Genomic DNA, 16,783 nt, shown 5'->3' with positions numbered 1-16,783 from the left:
GGTGTGTGAGGGTGAGTAACACTCAGACTTGGCTGTCAGGCGGACTGGGAGCTGGCTGTGCCTCAGGGACTGTCGGGGCACTTGACGGGGAGAGAGCAGAACAGCTGATGAAGAGCTATCAGTGGCTTGGCAAGCCGGAGGGCTGCTTGTACCAGGTGGTGTAGTGGCACGTGGAGGTGGAGTCATGCAGATGGGAGTCACGGTGTGGCTGGGAGATTGTGGAGGGGTGCCCTTCCACTTCTTGGTGATCCTAAATGGCTTGCCTGACTTTGGATCAATGGGAAGTGGTGTGGGCACAACAGGCACACTCACCAACACAGCTGCAGCAGGTGCAGGCGCTGGCAGCCACTCTGGTGATGTGCTGGACCCAGCGGAACGCTTTGCCGTGCTTCGCCTCTGCCCCCCTTCCCCGGTTTACTAGGTGTTACCTCTACAGTGCCCTCCGACCCCTGCTTCACTGGGCTTGGAATGGGAGTCGAGGAGGTTGGTGATACTGCCTTGGAGACCTTCCTAGGTGTACCCTTGGCATGCACCACCTCCTTTGTGGGCACAGACACTGTACGATTGTCTCTGCGCGATGCTTTAGGGGCAGAAGAGTCCTTGGATGGGGATGCCACTGAGGCATGCATGTCTGAGGGCTGCTGCTTTGGTATTTGTCCACTGGTGTCGCCTGTCGGGCTTTTCTCCCTGTGCTCTGGTGTTCCTTTGGTCTTCTGTGGGGATGGTGTCTGTGACCGCTTGGGTTGCTGCTGCTGTGTGCTCCGTGTCCTGTATCATGACTTTGATGTGTGTGGACCGTGGTCACTATCGTCAGACGTGGCCATTGCCAGGGGGGTGGACAAAGGGACTGGAGCTGGACTGTGAGTATGTGCCTGTTGCAGGGCAGACGTCACTGTTGATGACAAAGCCTGGACAGTCCGGTGCAGCCCACCCACGTCGGAATATATGCACTCCATGAAAGCAACCACCTGGGCCAATTTCTTGTCGTGGTCAATGAAGGCATTGAGGAGAGCTGTCTGGGCTACACACAGCTGGCGCAAAAGGTCCACAGACTCAGCACTGATGGCAGCAGGGGGGACAGGGGCAGGGGCAGCGGTGCCAGGGGTGAAGGACACCCTTCCCCTCTTACTGAGGCAGACACTGGCAGCACCAGAGGAAGTGGCTGGGAGGGTGGGCAATGGCCGCTGTGTGGTGGAAGTCGATGCAGAGTCCCCATTCCCTGTGCCCTCCAACATGGATGCATCCTCGCTGGCATCGGATGATGTGGTGCTTTGCGTCTCAGGCTGGGACTCCTCCAGCAGACTCCTGTCCCCCTCTGAGGCGCTGTTGACATCTGTGTCACTGAGTTCCTGGGCAGCTGTGGTGCTAGTTTCACCCCCACCGGTGTCCGTCTGCTGTCCCTCCGTAACCACAGGTGATGCTGCATGGGAGAGAGAGATGTAGGGTCAGGTCAGTGGCAGCGACAGAACAAACATATGCAAGCAATGCATGACAAAGGTTGACCAAATCTACATGTTGCACACCACCCTGTGCAATCACATCGTGCCAACTCACTACATAGACTCAAGCAGTGCGTAGAAACAGGATACTCAGGCATGAGTGAGCCATGTGATGACCACACAGCACAACACCCTGCTTGTGGCTCTGTTCAAACAGACACACAACTAGTTCTGAGCACACCTAGGGACATGATGGGGGCACACTACTTGTTGCCAATGACAGAACTGGATGGAACAGGAGGGGACAACACAGACCCAGACTACCACATGACAGTCCCCAATGGACATTAGCCCATGTCACCCACCATGTCGTACCTTGGGGACAATATAATGCTGCACATAGCTGTAAATGTGTAGGCCTCCCCAATATGAGTTTATGCAATGGACGCATTGATGTACGCACAGTCAGATTGGCCACACTGCCGTTCCCTCACATGGGATTACCAAGACTACACCAATGCAGAAGAAACCTGAAGAGCACAACTCAGAATGTAATGTAAAGGCACAGCATCCAAATCACCTTTGTAAGTACAGGTAGAGCAAATGCATGCCACAGGCACCCAGGCCAGCAGAAACCTACATGCCACAGCATCACACCACCAACATCACAGAGGCCAGTGCTGGCACAGGCTCTGTATACATGCAGCCACTCCCAGCCAAATTCAGACCCCCCCCCCAAATGCTCACCCCTGGCTTGCTGCTGATGCTCCTTCAAACGTGCATCCAGCTCAGGCTGTGTCACCGCCAAGATGCGCCCCATTAGTGGTGTCATACTGCACCGTGCCAGACGCCCAGTGCGAGGAAGCAGCCCCAAGGTCATCTCCGCCACATTCTTTGCCAGCCGGCTGATGTCGTCCCATCTCTTGTGGCAGTGGGTGCACCGTCGGTTTGAGAACCCCAGGGCTCGCACCTTCACTGCAATGGCCCTCCACACGGCCTTACGCTGGTGTACCTTGAGCTGCAGGCATGGGAAACAAGAGTGGGAAATGATCAGTGACACAGTGCCATGTACCGACATCTATCAGTATAGCAGCAACATACAAAATCATCACATATCCAACAAAATTGGCAATCAGAGACTATAGTACAGGTCACATGGGACACCTGCATGGGAAAAGCTGCTGTTAAAGCATGCAGGTGTGAGGGGGAACACAGTCCCTGCACATCTCACGCACATGCCAGATGCCAGCACCGAAAAAGCCATGCAGACTGCCCACACACCAGTCCATTTTTGGCTTGAGCAACACATACATCACATGTCAACCTGTGTTTGGGGGTGGACTCACTGTGTTCAAGACTGCACAGCCATCAATGTCCCTGTCCTGTGAATAGTTGAACGTGTCATGGTGGTCACATTGAGGGACACGATCACACAAATACAAAATGCCATTCACAAGGGCAGTTGTGTGCAAAATACAGTGCTGAGATGGCCCATAGCTGGAGTGCAATGTGAAAAGACTGATGTCATACTCTGTAAGTTGAGTGAGGTGTCCTTGTCTTTGTAGGTGGGGACTGTGCAGGCCAGCTGGGCTCACACTGAGAAGGACTACAGGGGCACACACATCCATCCAGCCAAGCAATCACTGTCCTGAATACAGCATGAACAACCTTCTGTGTCACTGTATGGCTGACAACACAACACAGGTCACTCATACATACATGTACAGGGAGGGAAAGCTGTGGCATTGGGTACACACACCCTCCCACTAGAGACAGCATGTCAGGCAGTGCATGACACTACACCACACTCCCAGGAACCAACTGCATCAGTCCAACTACATGTGTGGCCCCCCTGCCCTAGCCCACCACTGTTGAAGACTTACCACGACATTTGGGGCACCATATAGCCTTGGGTACTGTGTGAGAACCTCTTCCACAAGGAACTCCAGCTCCTCGCTCGTGAAGGGACTGGCACGGATCTTCTCTGTCCTTGCCATCACTGTGGACGTGAGACAACAGCGGCGGAATTGGGTGGTGAGGGTTCTCAGGCAGCAGTCCCTGGAGGCAGCAGCAGGTGAGGGGTCTGAGGCAGCAGTCCCTGGAGGCAGTAGCAGGTGAGGGGTCTCAGGCAGCGGTCCCTGGAGGCTGCAGCAGGTGAGGGGTCTGAGGCAACAGTCCCTGGAGGCAGCAGCAGGTGAGGGGTCTCAGGCAGCAGTCCCTGGAGGCAGCAGCAGGTGAGGGGTCTCAGGCAACAGGCTCTGGGAGCAGTGGAAATGTGAGACTCACTCCCACACATATATAGCCCCCTGGGGTCATTTCAAAGGTGCAAAGCTGCAGCAATTGGTGGTCCTGGTCTGCCTCTTTCAAATGCATCCAATGATCGCCTCCGCGGTGGTGGAGCACGCCTACTGCGATCTTCAAAATTGCATAATGCCACCGCAATCATGGCTCCCATTGGCTGTATGGGTATGCTCCATGGCGGTGACACAACGCACGGGCCCGGAGTGTGCTACCGCAATGGTGCATCTTTCAAATGCATCCTATGACCGCCTCCGCGGTGGTGGAGCACGCCTACCGCGATCTTCAAAATTGCATCATTCCACCTCAATCATGGCTCCCATTGGCTGTATGGGCATGCTCCATGGCGGTGATACAACACAGGGGTCCGGGGTGTGCTACCGCAATTTTGCCAACCGCCATTTCCCCATGTCTCCATGCCTATCACTACCGCACTTGTGTGAATGGGGATGCTGGTGACACACCGCCGGGGCCAGGCGGTAGCTACAGCGATTTGGGTGCCATACATTGACACGAGGCTCCGCCATTCAGGCAGCGGAGCATGTCAGCCGCCATTTCCCCATGTCTCCATGCCTATCACTACCACACTTGTGTGAATGGGGGTGCTGGTGACACACCGCCAGGGCCAGGCGGTAGCTACCACGATTTAGGTGCCATACATTGACATGAGGCTCCGCCTTTCAGGTGGCGGAGCATGCCAACCATCATTTCCCCATGTCTCCATGCCTATCACTACCGCACTTGTGTGAATAGGGGTGCTGGTGACACACCGCCAGGGCCAGGCAGTAGCTACCTTGATTTGGGTGCCATACATTAAGACGAGGCTTCACCATTCAGGCGGTGGAGCATGCCAACCGCCATTTCCCCATGTCTCCATGCCTATCACTACCGCACTTGTGTGAATGGGAGTGCTGGTGACACACCGCCGGGGCCAGGCGGTAGCTACCGCGATTTGGGTGCCATACATTGACACGAGGCTCTGCCATTCAGGAGGCGGAGCATGCCAACCGCCATTTCCCCATGTCTCCATGCCTATCACTATTGCACTTGTGTGAATGGGGGCGCTGGTGACACACCACCATGGCCAGGTGGAAGCTAACGCGATTTGGGTGCCATACAATGGCGATGTCCATCTGTCAAACATCAACAGTGCACAGTGCCAACATGTTCAATGGCACATCAATGTGCACACGATGCCAATGCTCAATTCACTCCACTGATGGCTACACATGCCATGTTTGTGTGTGTGTAACGTAGATTTGCCTGTACCCACTCACATGTCACTTATGGATTTGATGTTGGTGTAGGCAGGACAGTGTTGTTCTGGACTGTACAATGTTGTTCTGGACTGTACAATATGTACACATGTCAATGTGTTGAGGTCCAGTGACAATCACAGCGATGCTCGTCTTAATGAATGATGATCTATTTAGCATTGCCTTTCATGTCTGCTCATGAATACATTTGTCATTCCAGCACCAAATGTGGTCATTGTGTGGTGGATGTGTGCCAGGTTGTAATGATGCATTAAGGTGTGACAGGTACACCAGCTAGGTGTGAGACATTGTTTTTGATTAGTTACACATATGCTGAATGCTACACTCCCAGGCGCGCCCATGTGAACTGTGGCCATATCCCTATGTGCATTCACATTGACCAAGGTGGTGTTTGAGGTACTTGTCTTGTGCAAGTTGACACGTGTGCCCTTTGTGTAGCTGAAGGTGTCCCTCCATTTAAGCTGGTCTGTTAGTCACTATAGATGTCAGTCATTGTTGTGGTTGTGTCATTCAGAACGTGATATGCTGTGCACATCTCATGAAGTATTGCATTGACATGTGTCCACTATCATCTCCACTAGGTGGAGGCCAAATTTGATTTGTCACTTGACGGTGCTGGAGGACATAGAGGATGTTGCGATTATATGGAAATGCTGCCTGGACAGAGCCACCCTGAAAACCCTTTGTGATCTGTTGGAGTCCCACCTGCAGCCCCGCAGGGCATATCCAACAGCTTTCACCCCTACTTATAAGGTGATGGCAGCCCTGCATTTTGTTTTGCCACTGGATCGTTCCAGGAGACTGTGGCCAGCGCTGGTGGGATGTCACAACCGATGTTCAGCATGGTGCTGCGTGATGTACTGTCCACCATGATGCTATACAAGGACAGATATATCCATTTCCCCAGGGGTGCTGAATTGCCAGCTGTGAAGGGAGACTTCTATCCCTTTGGATACATCCCCAATGTTGTTGGGGCCATTGATTGCACCCATGTCGGTCAAGCATTACCACTCCATCAATGTGCAGGTGGTGTGCCTGGCAGATATGACCATCTCTCAGGTGTGTGCCAAATTACCAGGCTCGGCCCATGACTCCTACATCCTGCGGAACAGCATAGTGCCCCAGCTGATGGCTAATCTTCTTCCCGCGCGTGCATGGATTGTGGGTGAGCATGCCTAGTCGTGTGGCGTGCTGTGTGTGTGACCTGCTGCCCTTGCAATGTCTATTTGTGTTTGTCATACCTAGGTGACTGCATATCCCAACCATCCCTGGTTGCTGAGCCCACTGCGGAATCCCAGGCCCCCGGCTGAAGTCCGCTACAATGAGGCCCATGGGAGGACACGTAGTGTGGTGGAGCGTACTTTTGGTCTGCTCAAGTCACATTTCCGCTGCCTGGTCTAGACTTGAGGTGCACTGGCATACTCGCCAGGGAAGGTGTGTCAGATTGTTGTAGCATGCTGCATGCTCCACAACCTAGCCATTCGCAAGGAGATTCCCCTGCTCCTGGATGATGGTGAGGACCCAAGGCCCCAGCCTGCAAACCACGCCGTGTCCAGTGATGAGGACAGTGGAGAGGGGGAAGGTGTTGACCTGCATGAACAGCTCATCACCTGCTAATTCACTTGACGGTGGGTGTCAATGTGCAACATACCCATTGTCTGCTGCTATTGCTGTTGTCATCAAGGGGCATGTGAGAATTGTAGCATCAGCCAGTTGCAGACTCAGTGGTGGTTGGAAATGTTTCTGGGACATGTCATTCGGGGACATCAGCAGGATGTGTATGTTGACACTCGTTGGCGATTGTGACATGTGCATGTTGGGTTATCCTGATGGTAGGGGTTGTGTGATGTCTGTGATGCTACACCCAGCCAGTGACAGTTGTTCTGTTGTGTTTCCCTAGGTGCCTTCGACTTCTCCTTGCCTACATACAGCCCATGCTCCTGGTACATTGTGATCATGTTGAAGACTGTACATCCTGTAATAAAGACGGAGCGGACACGCCAACATGTGTGTGAGGATATTTTATTTACAATGGTGAGATGCGAGGGGCGGTGTACATTTCCATTGGGGGATGGGGTGGAACAGTAAGTTGACAGTTGTGGTAGATGAGATAGTCGAGTAGTCACCACATTGCTGTGGTGACCCAGTCCAACAGACAGATGCCATTCACAAGGCAGTGTGGGGAAAGACAGTCCAAAAAGTCAATGCAGTGGTGGAGAGGGTTGCCATCATGGCTGGCTCCGTGACCGGCGTCTGGCAGGTGCGTGTCCTCCAGATACTCCCAGGGTCATCTTAGGACGGCCCCTTCGTTGTTTGGCAGGGGGGGCCCTGCTGCAGGGCCAGCGGGGTCTGAGGGCTCGACCCTCTATGTGGGCGTAGGGGAGGATGGTGAACTGTCATTGTGCGGCCCACCAGAGGGAGGTGGAGGTGTTGTCTGTGGCGCATGCCTATCCCTCAGTACCACCACTTGTTGGCCCAAGAGGTCCACGATTTGTCCCATGCAGGTGTCGATGGACTTCATCAGCAGGATGAGCTCGTGCAACAGTTCGTCCGACCGGCCCGTTCATCCCTGGGCCTGTTCGTATGTACCAAGGACTCTGGTGATGTGTCCCAGGGAGTGGGTCCCAGCCTCCTGGTGTCCCTGGGTGACCCTGCCCCTCCCACCTGCCCTGCTGCCAAGGACCTGTTGCCTCACCACTGTGGACACCCGCATCCTCTCCCTGCCCTCCTCTGTCGGTGGTGTGTGCTGGTCATCCTCTGGAACAGGGAGGGTGTTGCAGGCAGCACTGGTGGTGGCGGTGGTGGTGGCTGCACAGGCCGTGACAGCAGGGGTCTGCTGTGGAGTTGTTGTTGGCGCAGATATGGTGGGGGGGACGAAGGGGTCCTGGGACCTGTTGCTCCCTGGCACACCAGGTGGGCCGGCCTCGAGCTCATCGTCCATGGAATCCTGGGAGTCAACATCCGAGAGTCCTTGTACCGGGGGTGGAGACTGGCATTGCAGGTTGCTGGTGTTGTCCTCTGCAGTGAGTTCTTGGTCACCTGTGGGTCATATGTGAAATGGTCATTGCAGTGCACCCGGCAAGCTTTCTGTTAGCTGTGTGTCATTCACTTATTGTACACTGCACAATTGACATATCATCACATTGTTGACTATGTGCAGTAGTGTGCTTCCTGACATGATGCAGTGGTACAGGCATCACTTGTCCATGGTGTGAGATGTCAAGGCATACCATGCGATCCGTGCACAATTGAGGTTTACAGGGACTTGTTGCCATCTAGGGCCTGGCACAACATGTGTTTGATTGAGAACTCATTGTTTATTTGTCTGACCTAGCAGACATCACATCTGGCCATGGGCTGGCCATTGTCATCTCCTGTATCCCTTTGTCCTGTCATGTGCATATCTTGATTTGTACCACCACACATGCTTTCTTATATTTCGAATGGTCCTTGTTGCACTTGCCCCATGGCGATGCACATCTTACTAGGTGCTGTGCATGGTTGTGCCCTGACTTTCTTCTACTTGTGCATTGGTGTGTCACACTTTGGTAGCTGTGACAGTTTCCTTAGCTTACCTGTGTGCACACTGTGCTTGGCAATGGGGTAGGTATGCCTCTTTGTGCAATGAGAGGGCTGATGTTGTCATATGGCACCATTTAATTTGTGAAAAATGGGTGGATGCACGTACTGGCTACTTACCTGTAAGTTTGTTTGGTGTACTGCAATGGCTTCCAACTGCTTCTGGGGGGGAGGGCTCCATCCTGCTCAGGTGTGTGACAGAGGGAATGTTGGGAGTAGTGGTGCAGGCCTCCCACCCACAAACACCCTCCATGGTTATATGGCTACCTACCTGTGAGTTTGATGTGGGTTGTGTAATGGCTGACACATGCTTCTGGGTGGGGTGGGGTGGGGGAGGGATCCATCTTGGTAGGCTGTGGGACAGGGGGTATGGTGGGGATAGTGCTGCAGGCCCCCACCCCCAGACACCCTCCCAGGGAATATGACTACTTACCTGTAAGTTTGTTTGTAGTACTGCAATGGGTTCCAACTGCTTCGGGGGGAGGGCTCAATCCTGCTCAGGTGTGGGACAGGGGGCATGGTGGGAGTAGTGGTGCATGCCTCCCCCCACAAACAGCCTCATTGTGAAGATGGCTTCCTACCTTTAAGTTTGTTTGTTGTACTGCAATGGCTTCCAACTGCTTCGGAGGGGGGGGAAGGGGTCCATCCTGCTCAGGTGTGGGACAAGGGGCATGGTGGGAGTAGTGGTGTAGGCCTCCCCCCCACAAACAGCCACATTGTGAAGATGGCTACCTACCTTTAAGTTTGTGTGTTGTACTGCAATGGCTTCCAACGGCTTCGGGGGGAGGGCTCCATCCTGCTCAGTTGTGGGACAAGGGGCATGGTGGGAGTAGTGGTGCAGGACTCCCACCCACAAACATCCTCCCAGGGATGATGGCTACCTACCTGTGAGTTTGATGTGGGTTGTGTAATGGTTGACACATGCTTCTGGGTGGGGTGGTGGGAGGGATCCATCTTGGTAGGCTGTGGGACAGGGGGTATGGTGGAGATAGTGTTGCAGGCCCCCCACCCCCAGACACCATCCCACGGAATATGGCTACTTACCTGTAAGTTTGTTTGGTGTACTGCAATGGCTTCCAACTGATTCTGGGTGGGGTGGGGGACTACTCCATCCTGCTCAGATGTGGGACAGGGGGCATGGTGGGAGTTGTGGTGCATACCTCCCACCCACAAACACCCTTCCGTGGAAGATAGCTACTTACCTGTGAGTTTGTTTGGTGTACTGCAATGGCTTCCAACTGCTTCTGGGGGGGAGGGGGCTCCATCCTGCTCAGGTGTGTTACAGAGGGAATGTTGGGAGTAGTGGTGCAGGCCTTTCACCCACAAACACCCTCCCAGGGAAGATGGCTACGTACCTGGGAGTTTGATGTGGGTTGTGTAATGGCTGACACATGCTTCTGGATGGGGTGGGGGGAGGGGTCCATCTTTGTAGGCTGTGGGACAGGGAATATGGTGGGGATAGTGTTGCAGGCCCCCCACCCCCAGACACCCTCCCAGGGAAGATGGCTACCTACCTGTGAGTTTGATGTGGGTTGTGTAATGGCTGACACATGCTTCTGGGTGGGGTGGGTGGAGGGATCCATCTTGCTGATGCTGTGGGAGAAGGGGGCCTGGTGGGAGTTGTAGTGCTGTCTGTCTGTACACATGCCCCCATGGTAATGTTGGTAGCTACGTTTGGGGTGATTGGGAATGGGTGAAAGTTGGATCTGTGAGCCATGTTTTTGTGAGTGTGTGGTGCAGATGGTATCCTAGGTGGTGTAGCTTTGTAGTTGTGCAACACAGTACATAGCAGAGTGGCGGTAGTTATTTGTTTGTACTTACCAGCCTCCACTCCCCCGGCTACTCCTGTGAGACTCTCTGGATGCAGTACCTTCTCCTCCCATGGTGTGAATGTTTTTTGTGGAATGGGAGGGCCACCGCCAGTCCTCTGAGCCAGCTCACGGTTCATGCTCCTCCTCTCCTTGACCACCCTCTTCAGATCATGCCACCGCTTCATGATCTCCTTTTTGGTCTTGGGGTGGTCCCTACTGCATTGACCCTTTGGACTATCCTTGCCCACATTTGTGTCCTTGTGGCTAATGGTGTCTGTTTGTCCAGGCTACCAAAAAGCTGTGGTTCCACTCTGACTATCTCATCTACCATGACCTTCAACTCACTCTCAGTGAATTTGGGCATTTTCTGTGTGGCCATGGTGTTTGTTGTGCAAAGTGATTGTGGGTGCAGGAGTGTGAGTGGTTGTTGTGGTTGTGCGGTGTATGGTGTGTGTTGTGCAGGGGGTTAGTTGTGCTGGTGTGGAGGTGTTGGTGGTGCTGTGTGTGATGTGGCTAGTGATGTTGTGTCCTTTGCCTCTCCTGTCAGCTGTGGTATGTGTCCCTTCTCTCCTGGAGTTTTGCAAGGGATTGTGGTCAGGGAAGGGGCTGGTTTTATACTCAGCTATGTGGGTGTGTCCAATTGGGGTGTTGCTGACAGGTGTGTTGTCCTGGCATTTGTATTTTTCGTTTTGCCATGTGGTTGTGTTTTGTGTATTTAGGGGGCATGGCTAGTTTTCTGTGTGCACTATTTGGCCTTCTTGTGGGGTTTTGGCTTCGTCCGCCATATTTTTTACGGTTCGTCCGCCGCAGTGGCTGTGCTCCAGCTCTTTCACTGGCTCTCCCATTCATACCATTGTGCGACCGCGGTAGTCGGAGAAGGCGGTACGTACCGCGGGACCGTCGGGGATATCCTAATTTACGGTGCGGTGTCTCCGCTATACTTGCGGCGGGTTGGTGTTTTTCCGCCGCGATTCCAACCGCCGCGGACGGATTTTGGCCATCTCTGCCCGTTGCGGTTTTTCTTGGCCTCGTTTCGCCGCGGTCTGATTTTTTTGGCGGTTAATCCTAATTTGGCTGCCGGTTTTCCCACGGTGCCGGCGGGCTGTTGTTTTCCGCTTCGATGGCGGTCGGGGTGTTTTTCCGCCCGCCATCCTAATGGACCTCTTAGTCTCCTAATTTTTTCATATGCCTCACATCTAATTTTCTCTAGTAAACAGGGTGTCTTCAAAACGTTTTTGTCCTGATGAAGACCCGGTTCCCAACCAATGGATATTTCACAAGTGAAAACATCGATACATACTTGTATTCATGCCTAGATATATTATCTGCAATTTCGCAAAACTGTGAGAAAAGTTTTTGGTTTGCCCAGTATACTACTGAAATCTCAATAGGCATTATTTTAAATCTCACTTATTGTTCACTAACCTTGCACTCCTCAGAAGCACAGATTCATATCTTACTGTTCACCATTTATGTAATACATCGTCCATTTGTCCATTTCCTAAAGACCATTTTATGCATGTGGAGTATAATTTCTTTAATTGGATACAAAAAGTACCTTTTGCTGGCCTCTTTCTACACTGCAAATATCCCCATCTGATAGATTTAATTTGTTTTTACAACTGCCATTTTAAGCAAGGCAGACCTACTGGCTTCGCTAGTGGGTCACAAGTCAAAAATATAAAAGGTGTGTCTAGTGGATTTATTAGGGGGATTGCACATCAACATATACAAAGCGGCTCTATTGACTTTGTTAATAAATCACTACAATATTTTTTCAATAATTATAATCCATTGTATTCCCATATACGTGGCAATTATTAATAATAATTACTGTTGTAAGAGAATTTAAATAAACATTTTTATTCAAAACAACTACAAACATGTGTTGAATCTTTTTTTCACACTCTTCAAACTGAGTGCTGGCAAGACAGGCAATCATTTTTCCTTTTTAATGGGTGTCCCGGTCCCACCCAGTGCACCCTCAACACTTAGAGGCTGATTACGAGGCTGAAAATACACAGTCCGCCAGTTGCGTGGAGGCGCGGCAGTGGCAGTCTCCCGACCGCCCTATAATAATCAGGGTGGTCGACCCTCCATTGCCCGGCTGCAGCGGCCAGGGAACTGCCGTTCTCTGGCCGTGTTGGGGCAATCAGGAGTCTGTAATATGCTTGGCAGGACCACCCACCCACCAAGCATATTACGAGTTTCCTCACCGCCAGTTTTCATGGCAGTTCCTCCTCCATTAAAACTGTAGCATAGAGCAGACAAAGTGTCTCTACTCCCGGGATGCATGCAGGGGGGCACAACATGTGCCCCCTGTATGCATGCATGCCAGTTCCTGCACGGCATGGACTTTTCAGTCCAATCCATGCAGGAACTGTTTTGGCATTTCCATTGAGGTATCCATTTTCAGGGCACCGCTGCCGGAACGTAAAAAAAATGTCCACCAGACACGAGAATAACTTGTAATCTGGCGGGTCGCCTGACCACGGGTTTGGCAGTGCGGAAGCAGGGCAGACCTGGCACCGCACCGCAAACTTGTTATCAGGCCCTAAGAGACATTGGGGTCACAGTGCGAGGCCCATGGCTCCTGCAGCCCCATCTGTTTCTCTGCCAGTACCCATCCTGTGTGCTGTCCTGAGCTGGCTACATTGGTTTGCTCCGGCCCGACGGGAGCATGTTTTGTTTCTGCTCCTGCCCACCAGAAGCAAACCTATGTTTTCTGCCCAGGAGAGCGTGGCATTACATTTGTGCTCCCTGCCTGTGCTCTCCCGGGGAAAGAACAGCAGTGTAGCAGGGGATGGGGTCTCTGGACACTGCCTCGAATCAGGCCCTAGGCGATCGGGTCCTGGGGCCATTTTATAGCTCAGGGAGTATAAGAACATCAGAGACTATTTTCAATCATAAGCAAGGGATTGTGTATTAGAGCACTGGCATACCTATAAACAATATCAGCAAAAAAGTAATTAAATGAAAAAAACGTAATCAAATTGAAAGAAAAAAAATTAATTCATATAGATCAGTTCAACCATGAAGAGCATGGATCAAAAGACCAGTGACTATGCAATTATCATCCAGTATGGTCACATAGTTCTTCTTGAATATTCACTCCATTTGGATGTTTTGTGCTCAAGTTGTTTTTGATTGGGCTCAATCCTATTGATATTAAAGAACTGTATCACATTGGTATCTTGTTTAGGCATTGCCTGCCAATGCCAAGCCACTGGTTAAGACTGATCACCATTCCTCATGGCTCTTAAATACACCAATAGCCTTTTTCCTCACTGGAAAAATTGTGCTACCCACATATTGCAGTTGAGATGGACATTCTAGTTCTTAAACACAATAATCTGTCACACATCAATTTATTGGTCATCCTCGCTCAACCTACTGTGATTTTGTATGTTTGACGATTAGTTTTTTTTCTACAGGCCTTACATTTGCTGCACCAGCAAAAAGCTTTCTGTCCTCTAAGCCAACATGGGTTACTTTTTTATAATAAAGAGACTATGTACCAAAAAGGCCCTAATTGATCTAGATGTGCTTCACAGAATTTGGGCATGAGGGGTCACCAATTTTCCATTGATGACATCTGACTTAACCACATGCCAATGATGTGCTCTGATGCAATTGGTCTATTGGATTCAATACTCGTTTTGCTTTAACTATTACTTTGTATGGTCTAAATAATGAATGGTCCTTAGTACAGGCCTGTACTTTAATTTGTGCTTCTCTCTGGATCTAAAGAAGGTACCCTCTGATTTCATGTAATGATCTTAATCTGCTATTCCTTAACGAGGTCATCAGTACTAAAATTGTGCTTGGCCCCCAAGAGTTCATCATAGAGTATACTCCATTCAGTTCGGGTGAATGTTAACTGCTAGCTTGTAGTATGTTGTTTCAAGTATAAATTTTACGATGTACCTAATATGAAGTTCATTTTTTTGGATCTCTGTTTTAGTATCAAGGTAGTCAATTCCAATTTAACTAATTTGATATGGGCATTTTAAATTCAAACTAATCAATTGAAGAATCTTCAAGAAATGTTTGGCTTCCCTGATAGTTCCATCCCAAATAGCACATGAATTGTCAATGTAACATATCCAAACCACTATATGTTTAGTCATATGCTAATTTTCTGTTGTCCACACTACCTTCTTCTCTGCCAGCCCAGGAAGATGTTTTTATACATGGCGGTGAAGCAGGTCCCTCTTGTAGCTCCTAAGAATTGCTTGTACCATTTATCATTATATATTGAAGTGTAGGTTTCCAAGCAGAAACAAATCAACCTCAACAGCATCATAGTGCGGTTTTACAAATTGTTAGACATTGGTTTCTGATTGGCAGACATATGCACCCTGTCTAAGCAGGAACCACAATCATAGTCAGGGCAAATCAGGAATATACTATAAATTAACCTGTGCTCACCCTCTGGAAGCTTGGCACAGAGCAGTCAGGCTTAACTTAAGAAGCAATGAATAAGAGGGGCTACCTGGTCACACTTGACCGGGGCAAGTTCAGGCCTACTGAACAGTACCTTGGATGCGATAACGTCAAGGACGATGCGTGGAGAAAAGGAGGGGATGCACAACTGTTGATCGTAGGGATATAGGCAATGGTTCCGAGCTGTGCAGAGTAGAGGATGCGTTGAGAGTCAAGATGCAATGGACATTAAGATGATGCACCATCGTCGACACGCTAGGCTGTAGGAGATGCGAACAGCACGAAGCGATGGTCTGGCGCCGAGCTGGGAAAAGTCGGAGATGCATCAAAACAAGGGGACGATGCGTTACATAGTCGGCGATGTGGGGGTCGTGGTTCGGGCAGCAGCGGCGATGCATCGGTTGTCAAAGGAAATGCACCAATTCTGATCGGCGCATTGTCAATGCGTGGATTTTCTTTGGTTGCAGCACAAATACTTACTTCCAAGGGCCCAGGACTGGATACACCCCCACCACTTGTGAGAGCAGGACTCACAGCAGACAGAGTCCAGGTGCTGATTGCATGTTGCAGGGGGAGGTCTTTGATATACCTGGGACTTCAGAAACAGGAGGCAAGCAAACAAGCCTCTTTGGAGATACTTAGATTCTAGGGTGTAGGGAGTCAGGTCCAGTCCTTCTCACTCCCAGACAAGAAGCAGAAGGCAGCAGGCCAAAACAGCAAAGCAGTACAGCAAAGTTACAGTCTCTTCAGGCAGCACAGTAGTTTTTCTTCCTAGCAGAATGTCCTCAGTTACAGAAGTGTTCTGAGGTCATGGTGTCAGAGATCAGGTACTTATCCCCAGTTGGGCATTTGAAGTAGGGAGACTTCAAAGAGATGCTTTAAAGTGCACAAGACCCTGCCTTTCCTGCCCTGACTCTAGACTCACTACAGGGGGGTATGCAAACCTTTGTGTGGGGAAAGGACACAGATTTTTCAGGTGTAAAATGTCAGCTTCTCCCTCTCGTCTTGCTCAGGATGACCCATTAACTAGCAGATGGCTACTCAGTCACACCTTCCCTTCCTTTTTGTTTGGATCTCTAGAGGGAATGCAAGAAGTTAGCTGTTTCTCACCATATATGTGTATTCTAGAGACAGGAAGAAGGCACAAAATGGTTTAACTACGAAAATGCCAACTTTCTAAAAGGGGCATTTTCAGAACTGCAATCGAAAAACCAACTTCATTATAGGTTGTGTTTTTAAATTGAGGCTCAAATTTGGTTTTCCTATCTTTTCCCAGTTGGAAACCACACTTATAAAATGTAATAAGGCAGTCCCAATGTTATCCTGTGGGACAGAAAGGCCTTACAGTAGTGAAAAATAAAGGTAAAAGTATTTCACTAAAAGGACATGGAAAGCTTAAAAGTACATGTCCTACTTTTTAAATACATTGCACCCTGCCCATGGGCTGACCTGGGCCTACGTTAAGGGAGACCTATATGTCATAAAAAGGAAGGTTTTGGCCTGGCAAGTAGGTTAACTTGCCAGGTCGACATAGCAGCTTACAACTGCACACACAGGCTCTGCAGTGGTAGGCCTGAGACATGCCCACTAGTTACATTTAATTTATAGGCCCTGGGCACATGTAGTGCACTTAAATAGTGACTTATAAGTAAATTAAACAAGCCAATTGTGCATAAGCCAATGTTACCACTTTTAAAGGCGAGAGCACAAGCACTTTAGCACTGGTTAGCAGTGGTAAAGTGCCCATAGTCCTAACGCCAACTAAAAACGAGGTCAGAAAAGGTCGCAGAAAGGGACATTTTCAACACAAATGAATAGGTTTACCTCTGAAGAAATGACTACAAGCATGTAAGCCTCACTCACTTAGGATGCATGTATATAATGACACTACGTCGATGGTGATAAGTAGGAAGTGAGGTTCCCAGTGTATACC

This window comes from Triturus cristatus, chromosome 6, assembly GCF_964204655.1.
Source record: "Triturus cristatus chromosome 6, aTriCri1.1, whole genome shotgun sequence".
NCBI lineage: Eukaryota > Metazoa > Chordata > Amphibia > Caudata > Salamandridae > Triturus > Triturus cristatus.
This window is presented reverse-complemented; position numbering follows the sequence as displayed.